Source organism: Theropithecus gelada, chromosome X (assembly GCF_003255815.1).
Source record: "Theropithecus gelada isolate Dixy chromosome X, Tgel_1.0, whole genome shotgun sequence".
Taxonomy (NCBI): Eukaryota; Metazoa; Chordata; class Mammalia; order Primates; family Cercopithecidae; genus Theropithecus; species Theropithecus gelada.
This window is the reverse complement of record NC_037689.1, coordinates 12201572-12215932: the sequence shown is the minus strand read 5'-3', so window position 1 is coordinate 12215932 and position 14361 is coordinate 12201572. Positions and strand designations below refer to the sequence as shown.

The following is a 14361-nucleotide window of genomic DNA, read 5'->3' as shown; positions in this document are numbered from 1 at the left end:
AAGGGCAGAACCCCTACTGTTCAGATAAAAAGGTTTTCAATAAATATGTGTTGTTGTAAGGAGAACATGAAAAGGAAACCGAGAGGAAAATGGTGAATGTTAATTAAGAAAATTTGAGAAGAACCAAAATATAAGTAAGAAAAACAAAGATGAGAACAGGAGGGAACTAAGCCTTCCATTTTCACCATTTGCATTCCTTTTTTTTTTTTTTTTTTTTTTTTTCCGTTTTTGAGACAGGATCTCACTGTGTTGCCCAGGCTGGAGCAAGGTGGCACAATCACAGCTCACTGCAGCCTCGACCTCCCAGGTTCAAGGGATCCTCTCACCTCAGCCTTCCAAGTAGCTAGGACTACAGGCACACGCCACCGTGCCTGACTAATTTTTGTATCTTTTGTAGAGATGGGATCTCCCTATGTTGCCCAGGCTGGTCTCGAACTCCCAGGCTCAAGCAATTCTCCCACCTCGGCCTCCCCAAGTGCAGGGATTACAGGTGTGAGCCACTATGCCTGGCCCACTTGCCTTTCTTACACTAAAATAAAAAGTTTTTTTGGCTACGCATCTCAAAAAAAAGAGATTTTTTCACTTTCTCAAGTGCTTGATTGAAAGAGTTTAATGTAAGTAGACACAACATTGCAACTAATAAGTGATGTTTTAAATCAAAATAGGAGAATGGAAGGTAGGAAAATTTTACTAAGTTCCTCAGTCAGATCAAGTTCTAAGTTTGTCACATGACCTCTGTGGTTTTCATAAATGTACAGCTTGCTTTTCTTAGATTTTTTTAAATGAGATAATTCACCTATTATAATTTTTTATTTTTATTTATTTATTTATTTTGAAACAGAGTTTCGCTCTTGTTGCCCAGACTGGAGTGCAATGGCGCGATCTAGGCTCACCACAACCTCTGTCTCCCCGGTTCAACCGATTCTCCTGCCTCAGCCTCCCGAGTAGTTGGGATTACAGGCATGTGCCACCACACCTGGCTAATTTTGTATTTTTAGTAGAAACGGGGTTTCTCCACGTTGGTCAGGTTGGTCTCGAACTCCCAATCTCAGGTGATCCGCCTGCCTTGGCTGGGATTACAGGCGTGTGCCACTGCACCCAGCCATGTACATTTTTAAATCAAGATAGAATTCATGTACCATAAAATTCACCCTTTTTCATTGTATGATGGTTTTTAGTATATTCACGGGGTTATACAACCATCATCCCTGTGTAATTCCAAAACGTTTTTATCACCCTAGAAAGAAATCCCACATCTGTTAGCAGTTACTAGTCATTCTTCCCTTCCCCCAGCCCCTGGCAATCACTATATTAGTCTACTAGGGCTGCCATAACAAAATACCACAGACTGGGTGGCTTAAAGAACAAAAATTTATTTTTTCATAGTTCTAGAGTCTAGAAGTCCAAGATCAAAGTGTCATCAGGATTGATGTCTGGTGAGGCCTCTCTTCCTAGTGTGTAAACAGCCACCTTCTCACTGTGTCCTCACATGGCCTTTCCTTTTCTGTATGTGCACACAGTTTGTGGGGGTGGAACTCTGGGGTGTCTCCTTATAAGGACACCAGCCCTATCAGACTAAGGCCCCATCTCTGTGACCTCTCATAACCTTTATTAGCTACTTATAGGCCCTGTCTCCAAGTAAAGTCATCATAGGTTAGGTCTTTAACATATGAATTTGAGAAGGGCCTGTTGAGTTCCTGACAACCACTAGTCTGCTTTCTGTTCTTGTAGATCTGCCCGTTCTGGACATTTCATATAAGTGGAATCATACAATGTATGGCATTTTGAGTCTGACTTTTTTCATTTAGCATAATGTTTTGAAAATTCATCTGTGTTACATGTATCAATATTCATTACTTTTATGACCAAATAATATTATGTTATATGGATATACCACATTTTGTTAATCCGTTCAGCAGTTGATGGATATTTGGGTTGTTTCCACGTATGGGCTGTTACAAATAATGGTGCTACAAGTGTCCTCATACAGTTTTGGTTTGTTTTTTTTTTTAATCAGGTCTTCTAGAAGAAAATTCATACAGGTTTTTGAATGCACATATGTTTTCTTTTCTCTTGGGTACATACCTAGGAGTAGAATTATTGAGTCATATGGTAACTCCATCTTTAACATTTTGAGGAATTGTCAAACTATTTTTTATAGCATCTGCAACATTTTACATTCCTGTCAGTAATGTGTGAAGGTTACATTTTCTCCACATCCTCACTGATACTTGTTATTGTCTGTCTCTTTGTTATAGCCTTTCTAGTGGGTATGAAGTGTATTTCACTGTGATTATGATTTGCACTTGTCTAATGGCTAATGATGTTGAACAACTTTTCTTGATGTCCCTCTTAGCCATTTATATATCTTTTCAAGAGACCTTTTCTACTTTATCACAAAAAGCCTTTATGAGGTCAGAAAACACAAGATTTATCTTTGTCTTCTATGAAATGCTGCTGTTCACACAGCCAGAATGAGTCATCTCAGTTCACTTCTTGTAAGTCCCATCACATTCATTTGAGTATGTATGTCCTTGGCTGCTGAAAATCTGACCCTTTAATGAATAGGGCAACAAAGTTCCCTGTTCTAGAATGTCCCATTTTTTAATACTGCATCCATGCATACCTCCTATGTTGTCTTTGGAGAAATTATTCATATCCTTAACTCAATTTTTTTTAATGGGCAGTCTTTTTATTGTTGAGTCATAAGAGTTCTTTACATATTCTGGATACAAGTCTCTTATCAAAAATATGATTTGCAAATATTTTCTCCCATTCTATTGATTCCCTTTTTACTTTCCTTTTGGTGTCCTTTGAGGAACAACAGTTTTTAATTTTGGGCCAGATGCAGTGGCTCACACCTGTAATCCCAACACTTTGGGAGGCTGAGGTGGGAGGATGGCTTGAAACCAGGATCTCAAGGCCATCATAGGCAACATAGCAAGTCCTCATCTCTACAAAAAATAAAACAATTAGCCAGCCATGGTGGCGCATACCTATAGTCCCAGCTGTTCAAGAGACTTAGGTGGAAAGATTGCTTGAGCCCAGGAGTTTAAGGCTGCAGTGACCTATGAACACACCACTGCACTCCAGCCTGGGTGACAGAGTGAGACCCTGCCTCAAAAAAAAGTTTTTAACTTTGATGAAGTCCAGTTTATCTATTTTTTTTTTGGTTGCTTGTCCTTTTGATGTTATATCCAAGAAATATCAAATATTGCCTAAACCAAGGTCAAGTTTTACACCTATATTTTCTTCTAAGAATTTTATAGTTTGGCTATTACAGTTAGGTCTTTGATCCATTTGAGTTCATTTTTGTATCTGGCTTGAGCTATTAGGGATCCAAGTTCATTTTTTTTTTAGGTGTGGATATCTAGTTGTCACAACACCATTTGTTGGGCAGCTTCCTTTTTGAAAATGATGAACACTGTACCCCAAACCCACCTACCTTGGTTCCATGTATTCCTTATAAGTCAGGCTGCTATGAAAGAAAGCATAGTTATTGAATTAGCAAGAAGTCCTAGTTTTATATTTTGAAATCTTAGTTCTTTTTTCAGAGACAGGGTCTCGTTCTCTGTTGCCCAGCCTGGAATGCAGTGGCACAATCATAGCTCACTGTAATCTTGAACTCCTGGGCTCAAGCAATCCTCCTGCCTTAGCCTCCCCAATTAGCTGGGTCTACAGGCACATGCCACTATACCCAGTTATTTTTTATTATTTTTTTAGAGATGGGATCTTGCTATGTTGTCCAGGCTGGTCTCAAACTCCTGGCCTCAAGCAATCATCCCATCTTGGCCTCCCAAAGTGCTGAGGTTACAAACATGAGCCACCGCACCCAGCCAGTTTTATTTTTTGTTAATCTCCTGTTTCACAAATCTACCAAAGTGACTTAAAATTTTTTTTTCTAGTTTGAGATGCTAATTTCCGTACTTTATGCTTCACTCTGTCCAAATACAAGGTAACTTTTTAAAAATTCATGGAATAATGGAATTAAGAGATGAAAATTAAAAATATAAACTTAATTTCTCAACATAACCACCATCAAGGTCAAGACACTTTTGTAAGCAATGATACCAGCCATTTAGTTTATCCCTAGAGAACTGAGCGTCCTGGGAATTTAGCCATGTCAATGCAGTCTCTTTTGCATTATTAACTGAAGGAAAATGGGTACCCCTTAAAGATTTTTTAAGATTAGAACACAAAAAGAAGTCAGAAGGAGCCAAAACAGGACTGTGAGGTGGATGCTTAATGATTTCCCATTGAAACTCTCACAAAATTACTCTTGTCTGATGAGAAGAATGAACTGGAGCATTGTGATAGCAAAGGACGTTCTGGTAAAGATTTCTTGAACAGTTTTCTGTAAGGCTTTGGGTAACTCTTTAAAAACACTCATAATAAGCAGATGTTATCATTCTTTGGCCCTCCAAAAAGTCAACAAGCAAAAGTGCCTTGAACATCCCCAAAAACTGTTGCTATGACCTTTACTCTTGACTGATCCACTTTTGCTTTGACTGGACCACTGCCGCCTCTTGGTAGCCATTGTTTTGAATGTGCTTTGTCTTCAAATGTGAATTGTACTAGTAAAGCCATGTTTCATCTCCTGTTATAGTTCTTCAAAGAAATGCTTCAGGATCTTGATCCCACTTGTTTAAAATTTCCATTGAAAGCTCTGCACTTGTCTGTAGCTGATCTGGCTGTAACCAGTTTCAGCATCCATTGAGTGGAAGGTTTGCTTAACTTGAATTTTTCAGTCAGAATTGTGACTGAAGAATTGTGACTGTAAGCTAAACCAGTTGAGATGTCTGTGGTGTTAGCGGTTGTTTGTGCTATTAATCATCAGTCCTCTTTAATTAGGGCATGAACAAAATGAATTTTTTCCTTGCAAATTGATGCGATGTGAAAATGATGTGAATGTGGGCTTTATCTTCAACTTTGTCTCTTCCCTTCTTAAAACAAGCAAGTCATTTGTAAACTGCTGATTTCTTTGGGGCATTGTCCCCATGAACTTTTTGTAAAACAGCGATTTCTCCTTTCTTCTACCCAGATTTCACCATAAATTTGATGTTTGTTCTTGTTTCAGTTTTAGCCAAATTTATATTGCTCTAATAGGGGCCCTTTTCAAACGGATGTCTTACCCTTCTTAGTGCCTGTAAAAGTTAGTATGAATTTATTTTTGTGCAAATTTTTGAAATCTACATATAGTTTTTTATTTTCCATGAACGTTTTGAAGACGTCTTATATGTTACTGTTTTCCCCACCCTACATAACAAAACAGCATTATGTTAATTTTTATTGGTTAATTTTATAACTTTTGTGTTAGTTTTCCTTTTGTGTATGTTTTGATTGTTGTTGTTTTTATAGTTTACAAAACTCCTGAAAGTTAAGGAAGTGCCTCATAACAATATGGTTATTTACACTAATTGAGAGGGTGTTTAAACAGTTTTTGAAATTAAAAAATAGCTTTATTCTCAAAAACCATAAATAATAATGTTCTCTTCCAATGTAATTGCTAAGTTTAAATGAATATAAGTGTTCTATAACAAACCCTTGCAATAATTATTTTTAGATTTAAAACTCTTATCTTCAGTGATTATGTATTACTATGTTAGTAATTGTTGAATTGTAAAAATTATTTCCACCTTCCAGATTTTAAAAATTGTAAGTCAGAGTGCATTGAAAGCATGATGACATTCCTTAATTCTGTGCTAAAGGTTTTTAATAAAGTATGTTATAGCAATTCACAATAACATATGGAAAGTATCAGAATGTAAAAACAAAAAATTTTGAGTGTATTACTTTGGGCTTGCTACTTCATATTAGTTTTGGTAAAATTAAAACCCAATTGGTTAGTGACTTTAGTTTCTGCCGATGGAAATCTCACTTGTAGGGAGAAAATATTACAAAATGTAAATCTGTTAGAGAAATATAAGAATGAATCTGGCTGGGTGTGGTGACTCATGCCTGTAATCCCAGCACTTTGGGAGGCCAAGGTGGGTGGATCGCTTGAGATCAGGAGTTCGAGACCAGCCTGGCTAACATGGTGAAACCCCATCTCTACCAAAAATACAAAAAAATTAGCTGGGCGTGGTGGCTCATGCCTGTAATCCCAGCTACTCAGGAGGCTGAGGCATGAGAATCGCTTGAACCCAGGAGACAGAGGTTGCAGTGAGCCAAGATCATGCCACTGCACTCCACCCTGGGCGACAGAGCAAGACTGTCTCAAAAAAAAAAAAAAAAAAGAGGAATTAATCTAATGTAATACAATGGTAAATTAAGTTAAAATGTACTTGAAAATATTGGGAAATAATTCTTATGTATTGGAATATGCCAGTTGTTATAGCAAACATCCTCAAAAGTCTCAGCATCTTTTTTTTTTTTTTTTTTTTTTTTTGAGACAGGATCTCTGTCACTCGGGCTGGAGTGCAGTGGCATGATCATAGCTCACTGCAGCCTCTACCTCCCGGGCTCAAGAGATCCTCCTATCTCAACCTCCCGAGTAGCTGGGACTACAGGTGTGAGCCACTGCACCCAACCAGTCTCAGCATCTTAACACAATGAAGTCTTTATATTTCGCACATGTCTCCATCCAATGTGGGTTTGAATGCGGATCCCCTCTGCCCCACACAGTTATTTAGGGACACAAGCTCTTTTTATGAATGGTGCCTTTATTTACTACCCATTCTCTTTTCTACTCTTTTCTACTCTCTAACTTCTGAATCCAGTCAGCAAGAAAAGTGTGTGGAGGGTTATACAGTTTGGATTTTTTTCTGGGGGGAAGCGGGGGTAGGCTTTGAAGTGACTTACCCACCTACATATCATTAGCCAGAACTCACTCCTATGGCCCACCTAATAGCAAAGGGGACTGGAGAACGCAGTCTTGCTATGTGCGCAGATGGAAATGGAAATAGGGTTTGGTGAACACCTAGCACTTCTCTGCAGTTCTTTGATAGTGGCATTACAAAGTCAAAGCTATGAGAGCACAGGAACCTTACTGGTTTTATTCACCACTGTAACCCTGTAGTTGATGCTATGATCTACACTATACAGATTTCCATATAGTCTTAGGATCTTTCCACCTAGTGTTTCAGCAGGATAGTCTGACTTCTTACAGGCAGTTCAGGACTCCAAGAGTGAATGTTTTAAGAGGTAAGAAGTGGAAGGTGCTCATTTCAAAGCCTAGGCTCAGAAACTGACACAGTATTAATTCCACTCTATTTTATTAGGACAGTTGCAGAGGGCTCCCAAATTGAAGGAGAGGAAAATAGACCCCATTTCTCAATAAAAGACATATCAAAGGATTTGTGGCCGTCTTTGATCTACCACAGTCGTAGTATTTTTAATGTTTGTCTTTTTTTTTTTTTTTTTTTTATTTGTTTTTTTTAAAGAGACAGGTCTTGCTATGTTGCTCAGGCTAAATTCAAACTCCTGGGTTCAAGCTGTCCTCCCGCCTCAGCCTCGTGATGAGCTGGAACTACAGGCACAAGCTACCATGCCTGTCTTGAGTTACTTGTTTTGTTGCCTATAGACAGGTTAGTCAGCTAGAGAAACTTTACTAATAAGACCAAAGTACACTCTTGCTCTTTATTTATTAACTAATTTATAAGATTATCAAAATACTTTAGCATTTTATTTCCTAATGGACTTAGAGCAGTAATTTTGGATATATATATATATAAATTAATTGACTTGATCCTTGGGTGCTAGAATTACTCTACTCGTGCTATAGTAACTGAAAATGGATGAGGGAGATATAAGAGTAGATAGAACATATCCTTTCAGAATCTTTTTTCTGGCTTTCAGATGAGATTTTCCAATCTGTTTCACTGTCCTTTCTGCAGTTTTCCTGTTAGTTCAGTATAGTGTATATATGTGGTGATTGAGGGGAGGGGTACAGAGATTACAGAGCCATCTTACACTGTAAATTATAGCTGCTTAGGTAAGCATTGACTACCAAAAGAAATTTTTCGAAAGTGAGTTCAACAAATAAAGATGGTATTAACCCTATTACATGTGTCTAGGTAGACTGAAGGCTTTTGAGTCATTAACAGCGAGCTTCAGATATTTCTTTTTGGGTATTCATTTATATATTTTAATCAGTTTCTATTGCAGTAAGATTCCAATGGAAGGAAAACAATGTTTCATTTTTTGTTGAAAGCAAACAAACATTATAAGTTGTATAATACACAGTGATTAATGAAGTTTTACTGTGTGTGTGTGCATGTGGGTATGTTTTTAAAATTACGGATTATTATACCAATAAAAATCAGAATACAAAAAAATTAACTGTGTAGTATATGCTTATATACACGCATATATGTATATATAAATAAATGGGATTATTCTATAACTTGCTTTTTTCACTTAACAATATATACTTCTGCATCGTTAATAAAACTGAAAGAGGAAGTGATTGGATACAGATAGGTCCCTATTTCCCCTTGCAATGTAAACTCTGGACTTACTGGACTATGGAGATCAGTACTTTCTTTACTAAACTCTAGACTCAAATGTGTAACTGCCAACTGAACAGTTCCACTTGGATGTCCAGTAGACATCTCAGGCTAAAAATGTCCCAAACTGAACTACTGATCTTCCCAAACCAGTTCTATTTGTAGTTTTCTAGGTTTAGCTGATAGAAAAATCTATCCTTCTAGCTGTAACTCTGTCTTTTCAGTTTAAGCCAAAATTCTTAGTCATCTTTGATTCTTCATTGTCTTATATCCCATAGTCAATATAACAGGATATCCTGTTAACTCTATTTTCAAAATATATCCATATTTCATACAGTAAGTCAAAAGAACAACCCCTAATGATAAATGGGAACACATGCCTGCCTCCCACTCCACTGCTGTATTTGGTCATCTAGGCCTCTCCCATCTCCCTGTACTCTCCTCACCCCATCTCCTTCTTCCCACACCTCCTTTTTCATCCCATTTCAGGCAGCAGCATTCTATCACTTTTACTTTCAATTGTGAGAATTCAGTAAGGAGCACAATGTACAGAGCACTTTCACACACGTTTATCTTATTTAAAATTTAAAACAGTCCTTTTGCAGTTGTGCCAGTTACTGTTGCTAATGATAATTTGCCCCCAAACTTAGCAGCTTAGAGCAACTATGTTATACTCATTGATTCTGTGGGTCAGGAAATCAGATAGGGCACAGTGGGGATGGCCTCTCTCTGCTCCATGATGTGTCTAGGGCCTCATCAAAGAAAACAAAGTTTGAGAGTGACCCAATAGCTGGGCACTGGAATCAACTGAAGCCTTATTCACTGCATATCTGTGTAACAGCCCATCCCTGGGCTTGGATAACATGGACTACACATGGCCTTCCCATTAGTTTGGCTTCCTCATAGCCTAACAACCTCAGCATAGTCAGATTTCTTACAGGCCTCAGGCACAGGGCTCCAAGTGCGTGCATTCCTGCAAACCAGGAGGGAGCTACATTCCATTTTATGACCCAGCCTTGCAGTTCTCATGGCATCACTTCTATTGATCAAAAACCATCACAAGCCCTCCCCTATTTAAGGGGAAGGAAGATAGACTTCACTACTTGATGAAGATGACAAAGTCACATTGTAGAAGAATGTGGGATTTGGAAAATACCATCTGTCGCAGGGGTTATCATTGTCCTTTGTTTTATAGATTGAGTCATGGAGGCTTGGAGAGAAGTGGTTATCCCAGAGTGGTAGTATGAACAAGGGTCATCTTGGGAAACTATTCCTAGAGTTGTTATTACAGTAACTACTATCTAGTTAGTTGTATTTGTGTGTTTAGAGATAAAGTTGCACTCTGTCACCCAGGCTGGAGTGCAATCGTGTAATCGTAGCTCACTACAGCCTCAAATTCCTGGGCTCAAGTGATCTTCCTGCCTCAGCCTCCTGAGTAGCTGGGACTACAGGAGCATACCACCACACCCAACTCTTATCCAGTTCATTTTTAAGGCATTTATTTCAAACCTTTACAAAACCTACGAGGTTTTGGTTTTATGCAGCTTCTGCAGTGTTCACAAATGATTCTAATCCACTTATTAGGAAATGTAGCATAGTCTGTACCTACCAAATATTTAGATCAACTGAAGAGACACTAAGAGGTCTCTGTGTATAAGACACTGGAGGCCATAGATCAGGTTAGAGTGACTGCAGTTACCTTTTTATTGCCTCCTCAGTTGGCACAGCAGTATCCACAGGGGCCAGAGGTAGTAGTGATCCAGCCACTAGCCTTCCCTGGAGAGCAGGTGTGATTGTGGGTCCTTTCACCAAAGGCTAGTCCTCTGGAAAGTTATTACAACATTCATTTACACGCAAGCATCCAAATTGAAAGTTGAGGTTACCTCATCCTAACAAAATTGCTCATGCCCCTAGGCTTGTGAGCTTTTGCTGATTTGGTCAATGGTCTAGTGACCATTTAAAGAGTGTGTCAGGCCGGGCACGGTGGCTCACGCCTGTCATCCCACCACTTTGGGAGTCCAAGGCGGGTGGATCACCTGAGGTCAGGAGTTTGAGACCAGCCTGGCCAACATGGTGAAACCCCGTCTCTACTAAAAATACAAAAATTAGCCTGGCGTGGTGGCATGTGCCTGTAATTCCAGCTACTTGGGAGGCTGAGGCAGGAGAATCACTTCAACCCGGAAGGCAGAGGTTGCAGTAAGCTGAGATTATGCTATTGCACTCTAGCCTGGGAAACAGAGTGAGACTTGGTTTCAAAAAAAAAAAAAGTGTCTCTATCCATAGTACATAGCCAAGAGAGAAAATCACCCATCCAGGGGGGATAATCCTGGGATTTCCTCCAGCTTTAGCCATGTTATATATACTCAAAGATATTGAAGCTGCATTTTAAAAATCCCAAACATATTTTTTCACTAATTCTCACAGCCCTTCCCCCTCTATCATTATAAATACAGTAATTTCTCCTTGTGAGTTTATATTAACTTCATCTTTTACCCACATATTTTCTCGTAGTTGGTGTTACTGTTTTAGTATATAATTTATTGTCATGGACTCGGTCCTTAGATGCAGACCTTTAGTTCAAGATACACGAGGAAAGATGAGTGAGATGACATTGCTGTCATTATCATTATTGTAAATTTTGCATTGAAGTCTAATGTCCACACAGAAAAGTACACAAAGCTGTACAGCTCAATGAATTTTCACAAATTAAATGCACTCATTTATCTGCCACTCAGATCAGGAAATAAAACATGGCTGGGCACGGTGGCTCATGCCTGTAATACCAGCACTTTGCAAGGCCGAGATGGGAGTATCACTTGAGCCCAGGAGTTCAAGACTAGCCTGGGCAACACAGACCCCATCTCTACAAAAGATTTTAAAACTAGCCATCGTGGTGGTGTGCACCTGTAGTTTCAGCTACTCAGGAGGCTGAGGTGGCAGGATCACTTGAGCCCAGGAGGTTGAGGCTGCAGTGAGCTGTGGTCATACCACTGAGAACTGCCTTAAAAAAAAAAGAAAATATTACCAACACTTCAGAACCCCTCCTTCTTTTCCCTGCCAGTAACTGACCTGCCTCACCTTAGGTAATAGTTTTGACAGTTTTTGAGCTTCCTATGAATAGACTCCTACAGTATACAGTCATTTGAGACTGGATTGTTTTGCTCATCAATACGATTTTGCCATCCATCCATGCTGTTGGATGTAGTAATTCATTAATTTTCACGTCTGTCATGCATTGTGTGAATATGCCATATTTTTTATTCTGCTCTTGATACATATTTGGGTTGTTTCCAGTTTTTATGTACCATAAAAATGCTGATATGAGCCTTTTTATTCATCATTTGGTATGCATCTGTGTACACTTTTGCTAAGTATATACCTAGTGTGGGTTTGCCAGACCATGGGTATGTGTATGTTCAGCTATAATATCTGCTGCCAAAGTGGTTGTTCGAATTCACACTCCCACCAGCAGCATAAGAGATAATCCGTTTCCTCCATTTCCTTACCAACATTTAGTATTTTCAATTTTTGGACTATCTTTTTAAGTTTAATTATTCTGGTAGATAATAGTGATTGTAATTTCAGTTTGCATTTCCGTGCTAACTAATGAGGTTGAGAACCTTTTTAGTTTATTTGCCATCTGGATAGCCTTACTTGTGAAGTATCTATTTAAGTTTTTTGCCCAGCTTTTAATTGGGTTGTCTTTTTCTAATTAATTTGTAAGAGTTTATTATATATTGTAGATATAAGTCCTTTGTTGTCTATGTTCAATTGCAAATGTCTTCTCCTGTCCCGTGGATTGCCTTTTTATTCTCTTAATTGTCTCTTTTGATAACCAGAAGTTCTAGTTTCATTTTTCAGTCTCTTCCTTTATGGTTAATGGCTTTTGTGTCTTACTTAAAATATCTTTGCCTGCCCCAAGGTCATAAATATATTCTCCTCTGTTTTCTTCCAGAAGTTTAATGAGCATATTGTTATAGAAAAACATTTATAGCCTACCTTGTTCCATGTAGAATTTGAGGCAATTGAGACGAATAGTTAGTAAAATGATCTTCCTTTTAGAAAAAGGTAACTCTTGACAAAAAATTGGATATTCTCCCTTCTAGGCCATGCACTAAAGAAACATGACATATTTAATCTCATAGTCTCCGAAGAATTCATATGTCTGTCCTACCTTTTTTAGTTGGGTATGTTTCAGTTGGAAGCAGGCCTCTAACAGCAATTCCCAAAATTTTAGTTTCAATTAATATTTGAGGTTTCTGCATTTTTCCTCAAATATTTGTTCCCTTTGGCTTTCAAAACTCCATATGGTAGAAAAATTAAAATGTGCAAATGTGTGTAGTTGTTATTAGCTTTATTCAGATTCATTATTTGGAATCAGAGGCTTTTGGAAGAATACTTAGGAGGCAATATTCTCTACGTTTATAGGGTGGACTATGCCTGTGTATATTTTATGTGTATTCATTGGAATATGTTTATGTTTATAAATCCTTCCATATATGTGATGATGACTCTAGAGTAAAGAAAACTGGCTCCAGAAGCCTTCCGGAGAAATGATTTTCATTATTTTATGACATACATGTGTTTGTTTATTTTTTTAGATGGCCCGCCTTGTTCTTTAAAATTACCACAGAATAGTAATCCAGATTTTTCTCTTGGTTAAATTTTCTGAGGCCTCATACAGTATTTAAACTACCAATAATAACTTGGTGTGAAAAAAAATTATTTTTTCTCTGGTTTCCTTGCCTTGAGCTCTTGGATGTCAGGAAGGGTGAGGGGAAATATCAGTCTGCTTGAGCTTAGATTTATGGTTACTATTGTGTATGGATGGGAAATAGATTGAGTGTGCATAGCTCCATGGCCTCTTGGCTTTTAACTCATTTGCATAAATAGTGAAAATAATAAGGAATATTAAAACAATAACAATGGTGTTATTGAGCATCTATTTTTACTATACACTAAGCCAAACACTTTATCTGTTTTTTTCTATATAATTGTTACAATAGTCCTACAAGTTTGACATTTTTTTCCCTTCAACTTTTAAGTTCAGGGGTACATGTGCAGGATGTATAGGTTTGTTACATAAGTAAACGTGTGCCATGGTGGTTTGCTGCACAGATCATCCCATCACCAAGCTATTACGCCTAGCATGCATTAGCTATTCTTCCTGATGCTCTCCCTCCCCTCACTGACAGGCCACAGTGTGTGTTGTTCCCCCTACCATGTGTTCATGTGTTTTCATCATTCAGCTCCCACTTATAAGTGAGGACATACAGGTTTTGGTTTTCTGTTCCTGTGTTAGTTTGCTGAGGATAATGGCTTCTAACTCCATCCATGTCCCTGCAAAGGACATGATCTCATTTTTTTTTTATGGCTGCCTGGTATTCCGTGGTGAATGTGTATCACATTTTCTTTATCCAGTCTATCATTGATGGACATTTAGCTTGATTCCATGTCTTTGCTAGATACTATTTTTTATCATATTTAATGATTGTTATCCTTACTTTTTAGCTAAGAAAACTGAACCTTATATAAAGTAAGTGGCCAGGCATGATGGCTCATGCCTGTAATCCCAGCGCTTTAGGAGGCCAAGGTGGGCGGATCACGAGGTCAGGAGTTCAAGACCAGCCTGGCCAACATGGTGAAACCCCTTCTCTACTAAAAATACAAAAAATTAGCGGGGCATGGTGGCAGGTGCCTGTAATCCCAGCTACTTGGGAGGCTGAGGCAGAAGAATCACTTGAACCCAGGAGGCAGAGGTTGCAGTGAGCCAAGACCATGCCACTGCACTCCACCCTAGGCAACAGAGCAAGACTCCATCTCAAAATAAATGAATAAACAAACAAAGAAATAAAGTAATAGCCTGAGATCACCGTGTAAGTGAGTGGCAGAAAAAAACAAGCCTCTGTGAAAC

General features: G+C 38.4%; 1 protein-coding gene across 2 annotated transcripts in view; it reads left to right on the top strand.

Annotated features, from left to right (window-relative positions):
- JADE3 (jade family PHD finger 3) overlaps positions 1 to 14361 on the top strand; it is a 155289-nt gene that overhangs the window by 99124 nt on the left and 41804 nt on the right. The window lies entirely within an intron of this gene.